Source organism: Aplysia californica, unplaced genomic scaffold (genome assembly GCF_000002075.1).
Source record: "Aplysia californica isolate F4 #8 unplaced genomic scaffold, AplCal3.0 scaffold01371, whole genome shotgun sequence".
NCBI classification, from domain to species: Eukaryota; Metazoa; Mollusca; class Gastropoda; order Aplysiida; family Aplysiidae; genus Aplysia; species Aplysia californica.
This window is the reverse complement of record NW_004798641.1, coordinates 28,074-50,841: the sequence shown is the minus strand read 5'-3', so window position 1 is coordinate 50,841 and position 22,768 is coordinate 28,074. Positions and strand designations below refer to the sequence as shown.

The window sequence follows — 22,768 nt, the reverse complement described above, 5'->3', positions numbered from 1 at the left end:
GTTTTCTTTATCTTTGAAAGTGACTGAAGTTATTGGAAAGATATAATGAGAGTCAGAAGACCAAGTAGTAGGCTAAATGGCAGAGACAGCACCTAAGATTAGCAAGCTGCTGCCAATAACTAGTGATGTTTTATACATTTATAAGTATTCTGGTAAAAACTCGTGGCAGAGACAGCACCTAAGATTAGCAAGCTGCTGCCAATAACTAGTGGGCTTTTTTTACATTTATAAGCATTCTGGTAAAACCATGTGGCAGGATCAGCACCTAAGATTAGCAAGCTGCTGCCAATAACTAGTGATGTTTGATATATTTATAAGCATTCTGGTCAACTCTCGTGGCAGAGACAGCACCTAAGATTAGCAAGCTGCTGCCAATAACTAGTGATGTTTTATACATTTATAAGTATTCTGGTAAAAACTCGTGGCAGAGACAGCACCTAAGATTAGCAAGCTGCTGCCAATAACTAGTGATGTTTTATACATTTATAAGCATTCTGGTAAAACCATGTGGCAGGATCAGCACCTAAATTCAGCAAGCTGCTGCCTATAAAACCACAGTAGACGAACCTTGGCTTCTGACTTAATATATATGAAAAAACGCACATGCAATTATCCTTGCAAATTCTGAATTGAATCTGTCGATGACAATGCACCATATGTAATTCCAACGATTGTTGGTATCATTTCCCTTTGTGTTGTTCAACTTTTTTTCCTTTTGCTGTTCGAACTGCCCATGTAAGTAGGGCCATGCATGCTTTTACACTTTACTGAAATTGTATTTAAATATTCGCCACTCTTATTTTAGGTATTTAAGATGTTGCACACTTTACTGTAATTGTATTCAGATATTCTCCACTCTTATTTTAGGTATTTAAGATGTTGCACACTTTACTGTAATTGTATTCAGATATTCTCCACTCTTATTTTAGGTATTTAAGATGTTGCACACTTTACTGTAATTGTATTCAGATATTCTCCACTCTTATTTTAGGTATTTAAGATGTTGCAAAAGAATGGTAGGATTCTCTTCAAATGAAGAAATAATTACTTGACTGATTGCTTATCCCATCCATTTGAAATTCAAAGGTGGCCAGCAATTGTTTAAAGAGCCATGCTACAATGAAAAGAACAGGAAGTAGTTTTTACTGGCAGAAAAAGCACCTAATATTAGAAAGCTGCTGCCAATAATCTGGCCTAGAAGTAAAGTTTCTGAAGGGAGAGATATTCTTATTACGAAGTTTAGCATGCTGCAGTCAATGATGAAATAGAATAGGTATTTATATACGGCAGATACAGCACCTAAGAATAAAGAATAGCAAGCTGCTGCCTACAGAACCCTAAAAAAGATGAAGATTGATTGAATCTTTATAGGCCAGGGCTTAGCCATTTTAGAAACAGCAGCTAAGACCAGTAACGTGATGCCTATGTATGAATTCTTCTTCCGAGCGAGGATGTTCAGCACTCCTTCCCTCCCACCACCATCCTGGCAAAGGCCCGGCACTGGAGTACCCAAAGAGAGGCGTCTCTAATGGACCAGACAGGTTCGTTTTTGATTTAATGTCCAAAAGGGAAGTAAAGGTTGGATGGGAAGTCGGTGTTAGAATTAGAAACGTTTCAAAAGACTGACGGTCAAGCAGGAAATGCATCCCGCTGCTAATGTAAATGAAAAAGTAACACACATTCTGACATCTGTAAGCATTCCACATTCTTGAGCATTTCTTACCTCCATTATGACCTTGTATTTTTCCACATGCATTGAAATTCATGGAGACATAGCTTTTAGTTCTGCACCTAGAGTGAAACTTAAAGCATAGAAACCAAGGTGTAAAAACGTGGTTTTTGTGGAGGTACAGTAATTCTCTCCGGTTTTCTATCTTCTCTTAGAGTACATCCTGTTTCAAGAGATGTATTCTGGAAGAGCGTCGAGTCATGTAGGACCATACAAGAGAAAAGGTGAGAATTGCTGCTAGGTTACTTGTCTTCTTTGCTTCCCAAGCATACTGATTGAAAAGGAAACGAACATGAAAACTTGGGGAAACTATGCTTTTGTGCGAGCAATAAAGGACACGAACATTCAGAAATCTTTCCCCATTCCATGTTCTTTAGCCTGTCGTTCTTACGATGGGATCGGTTTTCTTCAGCTCATCCTACCCACCCTATGATCTTATAGTTTTCAACAAGCATTGTGCTCCCATTGGAAAGCTAGCTTTTGATTGAAATCAAAATTGAGCGAATGGCGGGGAAAGCATAAAAATCAAGCTGTGAAGACGTTCTGTTCAGGGAAGTTCTTTAGTTTTCTTGTTTTCTGTTTTCTCAGAATACATCTTGTGTCAAGAGATTTGCTGTGGAAGAGAATGGAGTCCTGTAGGACCAGCGGAGAGAAAAGGTGAGAAATTTGCAATCTTGTTTGTTTTCTTTATCTTTGAAATTGACTGAGGTTATTGGAAAGATATAATGAGAGTCAGAAGACCAAGTAGTAGGCTAAATGGCAGAGACAGCACCTAAGATTAGCAAGCTGCTGCCAATAACTAGTGATGTTTGATATATTTATAAGCATTCTGGTAAAACCATGTGGCAGAGACAGCACCTAAGATTAGCAAGCTGCTGCCAATAACTAGTGATGTTTGATATATTTATAAGCATTCTGGTAAAACCATGTGGCAGGATCAGCACCTAAGATTAGCAAGCTGCTGCCAATAACTAGTGATGTTTGATATATTTATAAGCATTCTGGTAAAAACTCGTGGCAGAGACAGCACCTAAGATTAGCAAGCTGCTGCCAATAACTAGTGATGTTTGATATATTTATAAGCATTCTGGTAAAACCATGTGGCAGAGACAGCACCTAAGATTAGCAAGCTGCTGCCAATAACTAGTGATGTTTGATATATTTATAAGCATTCTGGTAAAACCATGTGGCAGAGACAGCACCTAAGATTAGCAAGCTGCTGCCAATAACTAGTGATGTTTTATACATTTATAAGCATTCTGGTAAAACCATGTGGCAGGATCAGCACCTAAATTCAGCAAGCTGCTGCCTATAAAACCACAGTAGACGAACCTTGGCTTCTGACTTAATATATATGAAAAAACGCACATGCAATTATCCTTGCAAATTCTGAATTGAATCTGTCGATGACAATGCACCATATGTAATTCCAACGATTGTTGGTTTCATTTCCCTTTGTGTTGTTCAACTTTTTTTCCTTTTGCTGTTCGAACTGCCCATGTAAGTAGGGCCATGCATGCTTTTACACTTTACTGAAATTGTATTTAAATATTCGCCACTCTTATTTTAGGTATTTAAGATGTTGCACACTTTACTGTAATTGTATTCAGATATTCTCCACTCTTATTTTAGGTATTTAAGATGTTGCACACTTTACTGTAATTGTATTCAGATATTCTCCACTCTTATTGTAGGTATTTAAGATGTTGCAAAAGAATGTTAGGATTCTCTTCAAATGAAGAAATAATTACTGGATTGATTGCTTATCCCATCCATTTGAAATTCAAAGGTGGCCAGCAATTTTTTAAAGAGCCATGCTACAATGAAAAGAACAGGAAGTAGTTTTTACTGGCAGAAAAAGCACCTAATATTAGAAAGCTGCTGCCAATAATCTGGCCTAGGAGGAAAGTTTCTGAAGGGAGAGATATTCTTATTACGAAGATAAGCATGCTGCAGTCAATGATGAAATAGAATAGGGTATTTATATACGGCAGATACAGCACCTAAGAATAAAGAATAGCAAGCTGCTGCCTACAGAACCCTAAAAAAGATGAAGATTGATTGAATCTTTCTAGGCCAGGGCTTAGCCATTTTAGAAACAGCAGCTAAGACCAGTAACGTGATGCCTATGTATGAATTCTTCTTCCGAGCGAGGATGTTCAGCACTCCTTCCCTCCCACCACCATCCTGGCAAAGGCCCGGCACTGGAGTACCCAAAGAGAGGCGTCTCTAATGGACCAGACAGGTTCGTTTTTGATTTAATGTCCAAAAGGGAAGTAAAGGTTGTATGGGAAGTCGGTGTTATAATTAGAAACGTTTCAAAAGACTGACGGTCAAGCAGGAAATGCATCCCGCTGCTATTGTAAATGAAAAAGTAACACACATTCTGACATCCGTAAGCATTCCACATTCTTGAGCATTTCTTACCTCCATTATGACCTTGTATTTTTCCACATGCATTGAAATTCATGGAGACATAGCTTTTAGTTCTGCACCTAGAGTGAAACTTAAAGCATAGAAACCAAGGTGTAAAAACGTGGTTTTTGTGGAGGTACAGTAATTCTCTCCGGTTTTCTATCTTCTCTTAGAGTACATCCTGTTTCAAGAGATGTATTCTGGAAGAGCGTCGAGTCATGTAGGACCATACAAGAGAAAAGGTGAGAATTGCTGCTAGGTTACTTGTCTTCTTTGCTTCCCAAGCATACTGATTGAAAAGGAAAGGAACATGAAAACTTGTGGAAACTATGCTTTTGTGCGAGCAATAAAGGACACGAACATTCAGAAATCTTTCCCCATTCCATTTTCTTTAGCCTGTCGTTCTTACGAAGGGATCGGTTTTCTTGAGCTCATCCTACCCACCCTATGATCTTATAGTTTTCAACAAGCATTGTGCTCCCATTGGAAAGCTAGCTTTTGATTGAAATCAAAATTGAGCGAATGGCGGGGAAAGCATAAAAATCAAGCTGTGAAGACTTTCTGTTCAGGGAAGTTCTTTAGTTTTCTTGTTTTCTGTTTTCTCAGAATACATCTTGTGTCAAGAGATTTGCTGTGGAAGAAAATCGAGTCCTGTAGGACCATCGGAGAGAAAAGGTGAGAAATTTGCAATCTTGTTTGTTTTCTTTATCTTTGAAAGTGACTGAGGTTATTGGAAAGATATAATGAGAGTCAGAAGACCAAGTAGTAGGCTAAATGGCAGAGACAGCACCTAAGATTAGCAAGCTGCTGCCAATAACTAGTGATGTTTTATACATTTATAAGCATTCTGGTAAAACCATGTGGCAGGATCAGCACCTAAGATTAGCAAGCTGCTGCCAATAACTAGTGATGTTTGATATATTTATAAGCATTCTGGTAAAAACTCGTGGCAGAGACAGCACCTAAGATTAGCAAGCTGCTGCCAATAACTAGTGGGCTTTTTTTTACATTTATAAGCATTCTGGTAAAACCATGTGGCAGGATCAGCACCTAAGATTAGCAAGCTGCTGCCAATAACTAGTGATGTTTGATATATTTATAAGCATTCTGGTAAAAACTCGTGGCAGAGACAGCACCTAAGATTAGCAAGCTGCTGCCAATAACTAGTGATGTTTGATATATTTATAAGCATTCTGGTAAAACCTCGTGGCAGAGACAGCACCTAAGATTAGCAAGCTGCTGCCAATAACTAGTGATGTTTTATACATTTATAAGCATTCTGGTAAAACCATGTGGCAGGATCAGCACCTAAGATTAGCAAGCTGCTGCCAATAACTAGTGATGTTTGATATATTTATAAGCATTCTGGTAAAACCTCGTGGCAGAGACAGCACCTAAGATTAGCAAGCTGCTGCCAATAACTAGTGATGTTTGATATATTTATAAGCATTCTGGTAAAAACTCGTGGCAGAGACAGCACCTAAGATTAGCAAGCTGCTGCCAATAACTAGTGATGTTTTATACATTTATAAGCATTCTGGTAAAACCATGTGGCAGGATCAGCACCTAAATTCAGCAAGCTGCTGCCTATAAAACCACAGTAGACGAACCTTGGCTTCTGACTTAATATATATGAAAAAACGCACATGCAATTATCCTTGCAAATTCTGAATTGAATCTGTCGATGACAATGCACCATATGTAATTCCAACGATTGTTGGTTTCATTTCCCTTTGTGTTGTTCAACTTTTTTTCCTTTTGCTGTTCGAACTGCCCATGTAAGTAGGGCCATGCATGCTTTTACACTTTACTGAAATTGTATTTAAATATTCGCCACTCTTATTTTAGGTATTTAAGATGTTGCACACTTTACTGTAATTGTATTCAGATATTCTCCACTCTTATTTTAGGTATTTAGGATGTTGCACACTTTACTGTAATTTTATTCAGATATTCTCCACTCTTATTTTAGGTATTTAAGATGTTGCAAAAGAATGTTAGGATTCTCTTCAAATGAAGAAATAATTACTTGATTGATTGCTTATCCCATCCATTTGAAATTCAAAGGTGGCCAGCAATTTTTTAAAGAGCCATGCTACAATGAAAAGAACAGGAAGTAGTTTTTACTGGCAGAAAAAGCACCTAATATTAGAAAGCTGCTGCCAATAATCTGGCTTAGGAGGAAAGTTTCTGAAGGGAGAGAGATATTCTTATTACGAAGCTTAGCATGCTGCAGTCAATGATGAAATAGAATAGGGTATTTATATACGGCAGATACAGCACCTAAGAATAAAGAATAGCAAGCTGCTGCCTACAGAACCCTAAAAAAAGATGAAGATTGATTGAATCTTTATAGGCCAGGGCTTAGCCATTTTAGAAACAGCAGCTAAGACCAGTAACGTGATGCCTATGTATGAATTCTTCTTCCGAGCGAGGATGTTCAGCACTCCTTCCCTCCCACCACCATCCTGGCAAAGGCCCGGGCACTGGAGTACCCAAAGAGAGGCGTCTCTAATGGACCAGACAGGTTCGTTTTTGATTTAATGTCCAAAAGGGAAGTAAAGGTTGGATGGGAAGTCGGTGTTAGAATTAGAAACGTTTCAAAAGACTGACGGTCAAGCAGGAAATGCATCCCGCTGCTAATGTAAATGAAAAAGTAACACACATTCTGACATCCGTAAGCATTCCACATTCTTGAGCATTTCTTACCTCCATTATGACCTTGTATTTTTCCACATGCATTGAAATTCATGGAGACATAGCTTTTAGTTCTGCACCTAGAGTGAAACTTAAAGCATAGAAACCAAGGTGTAAAAACGTGGTTTTTGTGGAGGTATAGTAATTCTCTCCGGTTTTCTATCTTCTCTTAGAGTACATCCTGTTTCAAGAGATGTATTCTGGAAGAGCGTCGAGTCATGTAGGACCATACAAGAGAAAAGGTGAGAATTGCTGCTAGGTTACTTGTCTTCTTTGCTTCCCAAGCATACTGATTGAAAAGGAAAGGAACATGAAAACTTGGGGAAACTATGCTTTTGTGCGAGCAATAAAGGACACGAACATTCAGAAATCTTTCCCCATTCCATTTTCTTTAGCCTGTCGTTCTTACGAAGGGATCGGTTTTCTTGAGCTCATCCTACCCACCCTATGATCTTATAGTTTTCAACAAGCATTGTGCTCCCATTGGAAAGCTAGCTTTTGATTGAAATCAAAATTGAGCGAATGGCGGGGAAAGCATAAAAATCAAGCTGTGAAGACGTTCTGTTCAGGGAAGTTCTTTAGTTTTCTTGTTTTTGTTTTCTCAGAATACATCTTGTGTCAAGAGATTTGCTGTGGAAGAAAATCGAGTCCTGTAGGACCATCGGAGAGAAAAGGTGAGAAATTTGCAATCTTGTTTGTTTTCTTTATCTTTGAAATTGACTGAAGTTATTGGAAAGATATAATGAGAGTCAGAAGACCAAGTAGTAGGCTAAATGGCAGAGACAGCACATAAGATTAGCAAGCTGCTGCCAATAACTAGTGATGTTTGATATATTTATAAGCATTCTGGTAAAAACTCGTGGCAGAGACAGCACCTAAGACTAGCAAGCTGCTGCCAATAACTAGTGATGTTTTATACATTTATAAGCATTCTGGTAAAACCATGTGGCAGGATCAGCACCTAAATTCAGCAAGCTGCTGCCTATAAAACCACAGTAGACGAACCTTGGCTTCTGACTTAATATATATGAAAAAACGCACATGCAATTATCCTTGCAAATTCTGAATTGAATCTGTCGATGACAATGCACCATATGTAATTCCAACGATTGTTGGTTTCATTTCCCTTTGTGTTGTTCAACTTTTTTTCCTTTTGCTGTTCGAACTGCCCATGTAAGTAGGGCCATGCATGCTTTTACACTTTACTGAAATTGTATTTAAATATTCGCCACTCTTATTTTAGGTATTTAAGATGTTGCACACTTTACTGTAATTGTATTCAGATATTCTCCACTCTTATTTTAGGTATTTAAGATGTTGCACACTTTACTGTAATTGTATTCAGATATTCTCCACTCTTATTGTAGGTATTTAAGATGTTGCAAAAGAATGGTAGGATTCTCTTCAAATGAAGAAATAATTACTTGACTGATTGCTTATCCCATCCATTTGAAATTCAAAGGTGGCCAGCAATGTTTTAAAGAGCCATGCTACAATGAAAAGAACAGGAAGTAGTTTTTACTGGCAGAAAAAGCACCTAATATTAGAAAGCTGCTGCCAATAATCTGGCCTAGGAGGAAAGTTTCTGAAGGGAGAGATATTCTTATTACGAAGCTTAGCATGCTGCAGTCAATGATGAAATAGAATAGGGTATTTATATACGGCAGATACAGCACCTAAGGATAAAGAATAGCAAGCTGCTGCCTACAGAACCCTAAAAAAGATGAAGATTGATTGAATCTTCATAGGCCAGGGCTTAGCCATTTTAGAAACAGCAGCTAAGACCAGTAACGTGATGCCTATGTATGAATTCTTCTTCCGAGCGAGGATGTTCAGCACTCCTTCCCTCCCACCACCATCCTGGCAAAGGCCCGCACTGGAGTACCCAAAGAGAGGCGTCTCTAATGGACCAGACAGGTTCGTTTTTGATTTAATGTCCAAAAGGGAAGTAAAGGTTGTATGGGAAGTCGGTGTTATAATTAGAAACGTTTCAAAAGACTGACGGTAAAGCAGGAAATGCATCCCGCTGCTAATGTAAATGAAAAAGTAACACACATTCTGACATCTGTAAGCATTCCACATTCTTGAGCATTTCTTACCTCCATTATGACCTTGTATTTTTCCACATGCATTGAAATTCATGGAGACATAGCTTTTAGTTCTGCACCTAGAGTGAAACTTAAAGCATAGAAACCAAGGTGTAAAAACGTGGTTTTTGTGGAGGTACAGTAATTCTCTCCGGTTTTCTATCTTCTCTTAGAGTACATCCTGTTTCAAGAGATGTATTCTGGAAGAGCGTCGAGTCATGTAGGACCATACAAGAGAAAAGGTGAGAATTGCTGCTAGGTTACTTGTCTTCTTTGCTTCCCAAGCATACTGATTGAAAAGGAAAGGAACATGAAAACTTGAGGAAACTATGCTTTTGTGCGAGCAATAAAGGACACGAACATTCAGAAATTTTTCCCCATTCCATTTTCTTTAGCCTGTCGTTCTTACGAAGGGATCGGTTTTCTTGAACTCATCCTACCCACCCTATGACCTTATAGTTTTCAACAAGCATTGTGCTCCCATTGGAAAGCTAGCTTTTGATTGAAATCAAAATTGAGCGAATGGCGGGGAAAGCATAAAAATCAAGCTGTGATGACGTTCTGTTCAGGGAAGTTCTTTAGTTTTCTTGTTTTCTGTTTTCTCAGAATACATCTTGTGTCAAGAGATTTGCTGTGGAAGAAAATCGAGTCCTGTAGGACCATCGGAGAGAAAAGGTGAGAAATTTGCAATCTTGTTTGTTTTCTTTATCTTTGAAATTGACTGAAGTTATTGGAAAGATATAATGAGAGTCAGAAGACCAAGTAGTAGGCTAAATGGCAGAGACAGCACCTAAGATTAGCAAGCTGCTGCCAATAACTAGTGATGTTTTATACATTTATAAGCATTCTGGTAAAACCATGTGGCAGGATCAGCACCTAAGATTAGCAAGCTGCTGCCAATAACTAGTGATGTTTGATATATTTATAAGCATTCTGGTAAAAACTCGTGGCAGAGACAGCACCTAAGATTAGCAAGCTGCTGCCAATAACTAGTGATGTTTTATACATTTATAAGCATTCTGGTAAAACCATGTGGCAGGATCAGCACCTAAGATTAGCAAGCTGCTGCCAATAACTAGTGATGTTTGATATATTTATAAGCATTCTGGTAAAAACTCGTGGCAGAGACAGCACCTAAGATTAGCAAGCTGCTGCCAATAACTAGTGATGTTTGATATATTTATAAGCATTCTGGTAAAAACTCGTGGCAGAGACAGCACCTAAGATTAGCAAGCTGCTGCCAATAACTAGTGATGTTTGATATATTTATAAGCATTCTGGTAAAAACTCGTGGCAGAGACAGCACCTAAGATTAGCAAGCTGCTGCCAATAACTAGTGATGTTTTATACATTTATAAGCATTCTGGTAAAACCATGTGGCAGGATCAGCACCTAAAATCAGCAAGCTGCTGCCTATAAAACCACAGTAGACGAACCTTGGCTTCTGACTTAATATATATGAAGAAACGCACATGCAATTATCCTTGCAAATTCTGAATTGAATCTGTCGATGACAATGCACCATATGTAATTCCAACGATTGTTGGTTTCATTTCCCTTTGTGTTGTTCAACTTTTTTTCCTTTTGCTGTTCGAACTGCCCATGTAAGTAGGGCCATGCATGCTTTTACACTTTACTGAAATTGTATTTAAATATTCGCCACTCTTATTTTAGGTATTTAAGATGTTGCACACTTTACTGTAATTGTATTCAGATATTCTCCACTCTTATTTTAGGTATTTAAGATGTTGCACACTTTACTGTAATTGTATTCAGATATTCTCCACTCTTATTTTAGGTATTTAAGATGTTGCAAAAGAATGGTAGGATTCTCTTCAAATGAAGAAATAATTACTTGATTGATTGCTTATCCCATCCATTTGAAATTCATAGGTGGCCAGCAATGTTTTAAAGAGCCATGCTACAATGAAAAGAACAGGAAGTAGTTTTTACTGGCAGAAAAAGCACCTAATATTAGAAAGCTGCTGCCAATAATCTGGCCTAGGAGGAAAGTTTCTGAAGGGAGAGATATTCTTATTACGAAGCTTAGCATGCTGCAGTCAATGATGAAATAGAATAGGGTATTTATATACGGCAGATACAGCACCTAAGAATAAAGAATAGCAAGCTGCTGCCTACAGAACCCTAAAAAAGATGAAGATTGATTGAATCTTTATAGGCCAGGGCTTAGCCATTTTAGAAACAGCAGCTAAGACCAGTAACGTGATGCCTATGTATGAATTCTTCTTCCGAGCGAGGATGTTCAGCACTCCTTCCCTCCCACCACCATCCTGGCAAAGGCCCGGCACTGGAGTACCCAAAGAGAGGCGTCTCTAATGGACCAGACAGGTTCGTTTTTGATTTAATGTCCAAAAGGGAAGTAAAGGTTGGATGGGAAGTCGGTGTTATAATTAGAAACGTTTCAAAAGACTGACGGTCAAGCAGGAAATGCATCCCGCTGCTAATGTAAATGAAAAAGTAACACACATTCTGACATCCGTAAGCATTCCACATTCTTGAGCATTTCTTACCTCCATTATGACCTTGTATTTTTCCACATGCATTGAAATTCATGGAGACATAGCTTTTAGTTCTGCACCTAGAGTGAAACTTAAAGCATAGAAACCAAGGTGTAAAAACGTGGTTTTTGTGGAGGTACAGTAATTCTCTCCGGTTTTCTATCTTCTCTTAGAGTACATCCTGTTTCAAGAGATGTATTCTGGAAGAGCGTCGAGTCATGTAGGACCATACAAGAGAAAAGGTGAGAATTGCTGCTAGGTTACTTGTCTTCTTTGCTTCCCAAGCATACTAATTGAACAGGAAAGGAACATGAAAACTTGTGGAAACTATGCTTTTGTGCGAGCAATAAAGGACACGAACATTCAGAAATCTTTCCCCATTCCATTTTCTTTAGCCTGTCGTTTTTACGAAGGGATCGATTTTCTTGAGCTCATCCTACCCACCCTATGACCTTATAGTTTTCAACAAGCATTGTGCTCCCATTGGAAAGCTAGCTTTTGATTGAAATCAAAATTGAGCGAATGGCGGGGAAAGCATAAAAATCGAGCTGTGAAGACGTTCTGTTCAGGGAAGTTCTTTAGTTTTCTTGTTTTCTGTTTTCTCAGAATAAATCTTGTGTCAAGAGATTTGCTGTGGAAGAAAATCGAGTCCTGTAGGACCATCGGAGAGAAAAGGTGAGAAATTTGCAATCTTGTTTGTTTTCTTTATCTTTGAAAGTGACTGAAGTTATTGGAAAGATATAATGAGAGTCAGAAGACCAAGTAGTAGGCTAAATGGCAGAGACAGCACCTAAGATTAGCAAGCTGCTGCCAATAACTAGTGGGCTTTTTTTTACATTTATAAGCATTCTGGTAAAACCATGTGGCAGGATCAGCACCTAAGATTAGCAAGCTGCTGCCAATAACTAGTGATGTTTGATATATTTATAAGCATTCTGGTAAAACCTCGTGGCAGAGACAGCACCTAAGATTAGCAAGCTGCTGCCAATAACTAGTGATGTTTGATATATTTATAAGCATTCTGGTAAAAACTCGTGGCAGAGACAGCACCTAAGATTAGCAAGCTGCTGCCAATAACTAGTGATGTTTGATACATTTATAAGCATTCTGGTAAAACCATGTGGCAGGATCAGCACCTAAATTCAGCAAGCTGCTGCCTATAAAACCACAGTAGACGAACCTTGGCTTCTGACTTAATATATATGAAAAAACGCACATGCAATTATCCTTGCAAATTCTGAATTGAATCTGTCGATGACAATGCACCATATGTAATTCCAACGATTGTTGGTTTCATTTCCCTTTGTGTTGTTCAACTTTTTTTCCTTTTGCTGTTCGAACTGCCCATGTAAGTAGGGCCATGCATGCTTTTACACTTTACTGAAATTGTATTTAAATATTCGCCACTCTTATTTTAGGTATTTAAGATGTTGCACACTTTACTGTAATTGTATTCAGATATTCTCCACTCTTATTTTAGGTATTTAAGATGTTGCACACTTTACTGTAATTGTATTCAGATATTCTCCACTCTTATTTTAGGTATTTAAGATGTTGCACACTTTACTGTAATTGTATTCAGATATTCTCCACTCTTATTTTAGGTATTTAAGATGTTGCAAAAGAATGGTAGGATTCTCTTCAAATGAAGAAATAATTACTTGATTGATTGCTTATCCCATCCATTTGAAATTCAAAGGTGGCCAGCAATGTTTTAAAGAGCCATGCTACAATGAAAAGAACAGGAAGTAGTTTTTACTGGCAGAAAAAGCACCTAATATTAGAAAGCTGCTGCCAATAATCTGGCCTAGGAGGAAAGTTTCTGAAGGGAGAGGTATTCTTATTACGAAGCTTAGCATGCTGCAGTCAATGATGAAATAGAATAGGGTATTTATATACGGCAGATACAGCACCTAAGAATAAAGAATAGCAAGCTGCTGCCTACAGAACCCTAAAAAAGATGAAGATTGATTGAATCTTTATAGGCCAGGGCTTAGCCATTTTAGAAATAGCAGCTAAGACCAGTAACGTGATGCCTATGTATGAATTCTTCTTCCGAGCGAGGATGTTCAGCACTCCTTCCCTCCCACCACCATCCTGGCAAAGGACCGGCACTGGAGTACCCAAAGAGAGGCGTCTCTAATGGACCAGACAGGTTCGTTTTTGATTTAATGTCCAAAAGGGAAGTAAAGGTTGAATGGGAAGTCGGTGTTATAATTAGAAACGTTTCAAAAGACTGACGGTCAAGCAGGAAATGCATCCCGCTGCTAATGTAAATGAAAAAGTAACACACATTCTGACATCCGTAAGCATTCCACATTCTTGAGCATTTCTTACCTCCATTATGACCTTGTATTTTTCCACATGCATTGAAATTCATGGAGACATAGCTTTTAGTTCTGCACCTAGAGTGAAACTTAAAGCATAGAAACCAAGTTGTAAAAACGTGGTTTTTGTGGAGGTACAGTAATTCTCTCTGGTTTTCTATCTTCTCTTAGAGTACATCCTGTTTCAAGAGATGTATTCTGGAAGAGCGTCGAGTCATGTAGGACCATACAAGAGAAAAGGTGAGAATTGCTGCTAGGTTACTTGTCTTCTTTGCTTCCCAAGCATACTGATTGAAATGGAAAGGAACATGAAAACTTGAGGAAACTATGCTTTTGTGCGAGCAATAAAGGACACGAACATTCAGAAATCTTTCCCCATTCCATTTTCTTTAGCCTGTCGTTCTTACGAAGGGATCGGTTTTCTTGAGCTCATCCTACCCACCCTATGACCTTATAGTTTTCAACAAGCATTGTGCTCCCATTGGAAAGCTAGCTTTTGATTGAAATCAAAATTGAGCGAATGGCGGGGAAAGCATAAAAATCAAGCTGTGAAGACGTTCTGTTCAGGGAAGTTCTTTAGTTTTCTTGTTTTTGTTTTCTCAGAATACATCTTGTGTCAAGAGATTTGCTGTGGAAGAAAATCGAGTCCTGTAGGACCATCGGAGAGAAAAGGTGAGAAATTTGCAATCTTGTTTGTTTTCTTTATCTTTGAAAGTGACTGAAGTTATTGGAAAGATATAATGAGAGTCAGAAGACCAAGTAGTAGGCTAAATGGCAGAGACAGCACCTAAGATTAGCAAGCTGCTGCCAATAACTAGTGATGTTTGATATATTTATAAGCATTCTGGTAAAAACTCGTGGCAGAGACAGCACCTAAGATTAGCAAGCTGCTGCCAATAACTAGTGATGTTTGATATATTTATAAGCATTCTGGTAAAAACTCGTGGCAGAGACAGCACCTAAGATTAGCAAGCTGCTGCCAATAACTAGTGGGCTTTTTAAAAACATTTATAAGCATTCTGGTAAAACCATGTGGCAGGATCAGCACCTAAGATTAGCAAGCTGCTGCCAATAACTAGTGATGTTTGATATATTTATAAGCATTCTGGTAAAACCTCGTGGCAGAGACAGCACCTAAGATTAGCAAGCTGCTGCCAATAACTAGTGATGTTTGATATATTTATAAGCATTCTGGTAAAACCATGTGGCAGGATCAGCACCTAAGATTAGCAAGCTGCTGCCAATAACTAGTGATGTTTGATATATTTATAAGCATTCTGGTAAAAACTCGTGGCAGAGACAGCACCTAAGATTAGCAAGCTGCTGCCAATAACTAGTGATGTTTTATACATTTATAAGCATTCTGGTAAAACCTCGTGGCAGAGACAGCACCTAAGATTAGCAAGCTGCTGCCAATAACTAGTGATGTTTGATATATTTATAAGCATTCTGGTAAAAACTCGTGGCAGAGACAGCACCTAAGATTAGCAAGCTGCTGCCAATAACTAGTGATGTTTGATATATTTATAAGCATTCTGGTAAAAACTCGTGGCAGAGACAGCACCTAAGATTAGCAAGCTGCTGCCAATAACTAGTGATGTTTTATACATTTATAAGCATTCTGGTAAAACCATGTGGCAGGATCAGCACCTAAATTCAGCAAGCTGCTGCCTATAAAACCACAGTAGACGAACCTTGGCTTCTGACTTAATATATATGAAAAAACGCACATGCAATTATCCTTGCAAATTCTGAATTGAATCTGTCGATGACTATGCACCATATGTAATTCCAACGATTGTTGGTTTCATTTCCCTTTGTGTTGTTCAACTTTTTTTCCTTTTGCTGTTCGAGATGCCCATGTAAGTAGTGCCATGCATGCTTTTACACTTTACTGTAATTGTATTTAAATATTCGCCACTCTTATTTTAGGTATTTAAGATGTTGCACACTTTACTGTAATTGTATTCAGATATTCTCCACTCTTATTTTAGGTATTTAAGATGTTGCACACTTTACTGTAATTGTATTCAGATATTCTCCACTCTTATTTTAGGTATTTAAGATGTTGCAAAAGAATGGTAGGATTCTCTTCAAATGAAGAAATAATTACTTGATTGATTGCTTATCCCATCCATTTGAAATTCAAAAGTGGCCAGCAATGTTTTAAAGAGCCATGCTACAATGAAAAGAACAGGAAGTAGTTTTTACTGGCAGAAAAAGCACCTAATATTAGAAAGCTGCTGCCAATAATCTGGCCTAGGAGGAAAGTTTCTGAAGGGAGAGATATTCTTATTACGAAGCTTAGCATGCTGCAGTCAATGATGAAATAGAATAGGGTATTTATATACGGCAGATACAGCACCTAAGAATAAAGAATAGCAAGCTGCTGCCTACAGAACCCTAAAAAAGATGAAGATTGATTGAATCTTTATAGGCCAGGGCTTAGCCATTTTAGAAACAGCAGCTAAGACCAGTAACGTGATGCCTATGTATGAATTCTTCTTCCGAGCGAGGATGTTCAGCACTCCTTCCCTCCCACCACCATCCTGGCAAAGGACCGGCACTGGAGTACCCAAAGAGAGGCGTCTCTAATGGACCAGACAGGTTCGTTTTTGATTTAATGTCCAAAAGGGAAGTAAAGGTTGGATGGGAAGTCGGTGTTATAATTAGAAACGTTTCAAAAGACTGACGGTCAAGCAGGAAATGCATCCCGCTGCTAATGTAAATGAAAAAGTAACACACATTCTGACATCCGTAAGCATTCCACATTCTTGAGCATTTCTTACCTCCATTATGACCTTGTATTTTTCCACATGCATTGAAATTCATGGAGACATAGCTTTTAGTTCTGCACCTAGAGTGAAACTTAAAGCATAGAAACCAAGGTGTAAAAACGTGTTTTTTGTGGAGGTACAGTAATTCTCTCCGGTTTTCTATATTCTCTTAGAGTACATCCTGTTTCAAGAGATGTATTCTGGAAGAGCGTCGAGTCATGTAGGACCATACAAGAGAAAAGATGAGAATTGCTGCTAGGTTACTTGTCTTCTTTGCTTCCCAAGCATACTGATTGAAAAGGAAAGGAACATGAAAACTTGGGGAAACTATGCTTTTGTGCGAGCAATAAAGGACACGAACATTCAGAAATCTTTCCCCATTCCATTTTCTTTAGCCTGTCGTTCTTACGAAGGGATCGGTTTTCTTGAGCTCATCCTACCCACCCTATGATCTTATAGTTTTCAACAAGCATTGTGCTCCCATTGGAAAGCTAGCTTTTGATTGAAATCAAAATTGAGCGAATGGCGGGGAAAGCATAAAAATCAAGCTGTGAAGACGTTCTGTTCAGGGAAGTTCTTTAGTTTTCTTGTTTTTGTTTTCTCAGAATACATCTTGTGTCAAGAGATTTGCTGTGGAAGAAAATCGAGTCCTGTAGGACCATCGGAGAGAAAAGGTGAGAAATTTGCAATCTTGTTTGTTTTCTTTATCTTTGAAAGTGACTGAAGTTATTGGAAAGATATAATGAGAGTCAGAAGACCAAGTAGTAGGCTAAATGGCAGAGACAGCACCTAAGATTAGCAAGCTGCTGCCAATAACTAGTGGGCTTTTTTAAAACATTTATAAGCATTCTGGTAAAACCATGTGGCAGGATCAGCACCTAAGATTAGCAAGCTGCTGCCAATAACTAGTGATGTTTGATATATTTATAAGCATTCTGGTAAAACCTCGTGGCAGAGACAGCACCTAAGATTAGCAAGCTGCTGCCAATAACTAGTGATGTTTGATATATTTATAAGCATTCTGGTAAAAACTCGTGGCAGAGACAGCACCTAAGATTAGCAAGCTGCTGCCAATAACTAGTGATGTTTGATATATTTATAAGCATTCTGGTAAAAACTCGTGGCAGAGACAGCACCTAAGATTAGCAAGCTGCTGCCAATAACTAGTGATGTTTTATACATTTATAAGCATTCTGGTAAAACCATGTGGCAGGATCAGCACCTAAATTCAGCAAGCTGCTGCCTATAAAACCACAGTAGACGAACCTTGGCTTCTGACTTAATATATATGAAAAAACGCACATGCAATTATCCTTGCAAATTCTGAATTGAATCTGTCGATGACAATGCACCATATGTATTTCCAACGATTGTTGGTTTCATTTCCCTTTGTGTTGTTCAACTTTTTTTCCTTTTGCTGTTCGAACTGCCCATGTAAGTAGGGCCATGCATGCTTTTACACTTTACTGAAATTGTATTTAAATATTCGCCACTCTTATTTTAGGTATTTAAGATGTTGCACACTTTACTGTAATTGTATTCAGATATTCTCCACTCTTATTTTAGGTATTTCAGATGTTGCAAAAGAATGGTAGGATTCTCTTCAAATGAAGAAATAATTACTTGACTGATTGCTTATCCCATCCATTTGAAATTCATAGGTGGCCAGCAATGTTTTAAAGAGCCATGCTACAATGAAAAGAACAGGAAGTAGTTTTTACTGGCAGAAAAAGCACCTAATATTAGAAAGCTGCTGCCAATAATCTGGCCTAGGAGTAAAGTTTCTGAAGGGAGAGATATTCTTATTACGAAGTTTAGCATGCTGCAGTCAATGATGAAATAGAATAGGGTATTTATATACGGCAGATACAGCACCTAAGAATAAAGAATAGCAAGCTGCTGCCTACAGAACCCTAAAAAAGATGAAGATTGATTGAATCTTTATAGGCCAGGGCTTAGCCATTTTAGAAACAGCAGCTAAGACCAGTAACGTGATGCCTATGTATGAATTCTTCTTCCGAGCGAGGATGTTCAGCACTCCTTCCCTCCCACCACCATCCTGGCAAAGGACCGGCACTGGAGTACCCAAAGAGAGGCGTCTCTAATGGACCAGACAGGTTCGTTTTTGATTTAATGTCCAAAAGGGAAGTAAAGGTTGGATGGGAAGTCGGTGTTATAATTAGAAACGTTTCAAAAGACTGACGGTCAAGCAGGAAATGCATCCCGCTGCTAATGTAAATGAAAAAGTAACACACATTCTGACATCCGTAAGCATTCCACATTCTTGAGCATTTCTTACCTCCATTATGACCTTGTATTTTTCCACATGCATTGAATTTCATGGAGACATAGCTTTTAGTTCTGCACCTAGAGTGAAACTTAAAGCATAGAAACCAAGGTGTAAAAACGTGGTTTTTGTGGAGGTACAGTAATTCTCTCCGGTTTTCTATCTTCTCTTAGAGTACATCCTGTTTCAAGAGATGTATTCTGGAAGAGCGTCGAGTCATGTAGGACCATACAAGAGAAAAGGTGAGAATTGCTGCTAGGTTACTTGTCTTCTTTGCTTCCCAAGCATACTGATTGAAAAGGAAAGGAACATGAAAACTTGGGGAAACTATGCTTTTGTGCAAGCAATAAAGGACACGAACATTCAGAAATCTTTCCCCATTCCATTTTCTTTAGCCTGTCGTTCTTACGATGGGATCGGTTTTCTTGAGCTCATCCTACCCACCCTATGATCTTATAGTTTTCAACAAGCATTGTGCTCCCATTGGAAAGCTAGCTTTTGATTGAAATCAAAATTGAGCGAATGGCGGGGAAAGCATAAAAATCAAGCTGTGAAGACGTTCTGTTCAGGGAAGTTCTTTAGTTTTCTTGTTTTTGTTTTCTCAGAATACATCTTGTGTCAAGAGATTTGCTGTGGAAGAGAATGGAGTCCTGTAGGACCATCGGAGAGAAAAGGTGAGAAATTTGCAATCTTGTTTGTTTTCTTTATCTTTGAAAGTGACTGAGGTTATTGGAAAGATATAATGAGAGTCAGAAGACCAAGTAGTAGGCTAAATGGCAGAGACAGCACCTAAGATTAGCAAGCTGCTGCCAATAACTAGTGGGCTTTTTAAAAACATTTATAAGCATTCTGGTAAAACCATGTGGCAGGATCAGCACCTAAGATTAGCAAGCTGCTGCCAATAACTAGTGATGTTTGATATATTTATAAGCATTCTGGTAAAACCTCGTGGCAGAGACAGCACCTAAGATTAGCAAGCTGCTGCCAATAACTAGTGATGTTTGATATATTTATAAGCATTCTGGTAAAAACTCGTGGCAGAGACAGCACCTAAGATTAGCAAGCTGCTGCCAATAACTAGTGATGTTTGATATATTTATAAGCATTCTGGTAAAAACTCGTGGCAGAGACAGCACCTAAGATTAGCAAGCTGCTGCCAATAACTAGTGATGTTTTATACATTTATAAGCATTCTGGTAAAAACTCGTGGCAGAGACAGCACCTAAGATTAGCAAGCTGCTGCCAATAACTAGTGATGTTTTATACATTTATAAGCATTCTGGTAAAACCATGTGGCAGGATCAGCACCTAAATTCAGCAAGCTGCTGCCTATAAAACCACAGTAGACGAACCTTGGCTTCTGACTTAATTTATATGAAAAAACGCACATGCAATTATCCTTGCAAATTCTGAATTGAATCTGTCGATGACAATGCACCATATGTAATTCCAACGATTGTTGGTTTCATTTCCCTTTGTGTTGTTCAACTTTTTTTCCTTTTGCTGTTCGAACTGCCCATGTAAGTAGGGCCATGCATGCTTTTACACTTTACTGAAATTGTATTTAAATATTCGCCACTCTTATTTTAGGTATTTAAGATGTTGCACACTTTACTGTAATTGTATTCAGATATTCTCCACTCTTATTTTAGGTATTTAAGATGTTGCAAAAGAATGGTAGGATTCTCTTCAAATGAAGAAATAATTACTTGATTGATTGCTTATCCCATCCATTTGAAATTCAAAGGTGGCCAGCAATGTTTTAAAGAGCCATGCTACAATGAAAAGAACAGGAAGTAGTTTTTACTGGCAGAAAAAGCACCTAATATTAGAAAGCTGCTGCCAATAATCTGGCCTAGGAGGAAAGTTTCTGAAGGGAGAGATATTCTTATTACGAAGCTTAGCATGCTGCAGTCAATGATGAAATAGAATAGGGTATTTATATACGGCAGATACAGCACCTAAGAATAAAGAATAGCAAGCTGCTGCCTACAGAACCCTAAAAAAGATGAAGATTGATTGAATCTTCATAGGCCAGGGCTTAGCCATTTTAGAAACAGCAGCTAAGACCAGTAACGTGATGCCTATGTATGAATTCTTCTTCCGAGCGAGGATGTTCAGCACTCCTTCCCTCCCACCACCATCCTGGCAAAGGCCCGGCACTGGAGTACCCAAAGAGAGGCGTCTCTAATGGACCAGACAGGTTCGTTTTTTATTTAATCTCCAAGCTGTAAAGAATTTCTGCTTGGGGAAGTTTTTAAGTTTTCTCCTTTTCTGTTTTCTCCGACTACATCTAGTGACGTGTCGAGCTTAAGTAGACAGGCTACGTTGTCTTTGCGACATATTCAATTATTCTGGTGATGAGTAGCAAGTAGTTCAAAGGAATTTTAGTTTCATTTCCCTTTGTGTTATTTAATAATAATAATAATAATGATAATAATAGATAGCATTTGTATAGCGCATATCCTCGCTCAGCAGCAGGCTCTATGCGCTTTACACTATATTATTACCCCAGCAGACCATAGAACACTCCGAAACATTCTCAGCTTCCCGGGAAGCATACAGTGCAAGCAGCCGATTAAGCGCTCAAACACTAACAAACTGACAAGATCTTTCGCTGTCTATAGCCGGATACCCATTCCCACCTGGGTGAAGTGAGGAAAATTCATGTAAAGTGCCTTTTCCAAGAACACAACGTTTCTCTTTTTCCTTCTTGAATTGCCCAGGGAAGTAAGCCTATTGTTGTTTCTTGAACTTCACCAGAATTTGTAATTAGATGTAAAGACTTCCCTTTTCTTTTTGAGGAGGTGCAATAGATTTCTCCCATTTTCTATTTTCTCAGGGCACATCGTGTTTTCGAGACATTAATTGTGAAAGAGCGTCGATTCATGTAGGACCAACCAAGAGAAATTGTTTGATCTGCAATATTGTTTGTCTTCTTTGCTTTGAAGTATATTGAAGTACATGTACATTTACACAGAAATTATACATAGGGGAATAGTACACTTTTATTTTAAAGATAAAAGAAACCTTTTGTGTGCCCTAGTCGCTGTGGTTGTAGTGTGTGTCAAAGTGGTTGTGGTCTTTGATGGATGTAGTGGTGTTTGTGTGTCGTGCGTGGTTGTAGTGGTGTGTGTGTGTCGCAGTTGTAGTGGTCATTATGGTTGCTAGTTGTAGTGGTCATTATGGTTGCTAGTTGTAGTGGTCATTATGGTTGCTAGTTGTAGTGGTCATTATGGTTGCTAGTTGTAGTGGTCATTATGGTTGCTAGTTGTAGTGGTCATTATGGTTGAAGTGGTTGTAGTCGTTGTCAAGTTTGTCATGGGCAAAGTTCTGGGATCATTATGGTTGTCTTGGATCAAGCCCTCATGGTTTTCACGCTTCAGAGTCGTCACGGATCTAAGTTGTTGTGGTCTTTGTATGTGGAGACCATCGTGGGTTGTAGTTGAAGTCGCCGGAGTCGTCGCTGGTTGGGGTTGTCGTAGGTCGTCGTCATTGTTGTTGATGTGGGCGTTGTGGGTCGTGGGTGATGTGGGGCGTGGGCGTTGTGGTTGATGTGTGGGTCGTGGCTGATGTGGGCATTGTGGGTCGTGGCTGATGTGGGCATTGTGGGTCGTGGCTGATGTGGGCATTGTGGGTCGTGGGTGATGTGGGCATTGTGGGTCGTGGCTGATGTGGGCATTGTGGGTCGTGGGTGATGTGGGTCGTGGGTATTGTGGGTCGTGGCTGATGTGGGCATTGTGGGTCGTGGCTGATGTGGGCATTGTGGGTCGTGGCTGATGTGGGCATTGTGGGTCGTGGGTGATGTGGGCATTGTGGGTCGTGGCTGATGTGGGCATTGTGGGTCGTGGCTGATGTGGGCATTGTGGGTCGTGGCTGATGTGGGCATTGTGGGTCGTGGCTGATGTGGGCATTGTGTGTCGTGGCTGA

At 39.0% G+C, this 22,768-nt stretch overlaps 4 long non-coding RNA genes across 4 annotated transcripts; all 4 read left to right on the top strand.

Moving 5' to 3' along the window:
* Positions 1 to 6,626: 6,626 nt before the first annotated feature.
* LOC101864278 lies at positions 6,627 to 7,624 on the top strand. The gene is made up of 3 exons (XR_001185449.2): positions 6,627 to 6,671; positions 7,015 to 7,083; positions 7,447 to 7,624. It is a non-coding gene; the product is annotated as an uncharacterized LOC101864278 (long non-coding RNA).
* Positions 7,625 to 10,225: 2,601 nt separating this feature from the next.
* LOC118478973 lies at positions 10,226 to 17,397 on the top strand. Its single transcript, XR_004859412.1, has 4 exons — positions 10,226 to 10,726; positions 12,866 to 13,051; positions 15,707 to 16,381; positions 16,725 to 17,397. It is a non-coding gene; the product is annotated as an uncharacterized LOC118478973 (long non-coding RNA).
* Positions 13,465 to 14,599, top strand: LOC106013852. The gene is made up of 3 exons (XR_001185448.2): positions 13,465 to 13,602; positions 13,946 to 14,014; positions 14,378 to 14,599. It is a non-coding gene; the product is annotated as an uncharacterized LOC106013852 (long non-coding RNA).
* An 827-nt stretch (positions 17,398 to 18,224) lies between the features above and the next one.
* LOC118478972 lies at positions 18,225 to 19,672 on the top strand. Its single transcript, XR_004859411.1, has 3 exons — positions 18,225 to 18,668; positions 19,012 to 19,080; positions 19,444 to 19,672. It is a non-coding gene; the product is annotated as an uncharacterized LOC118478972 (long non-coding RNA).
* Positions 19,673 to 22,768: the final 3,096 nt, after the last annotated feature.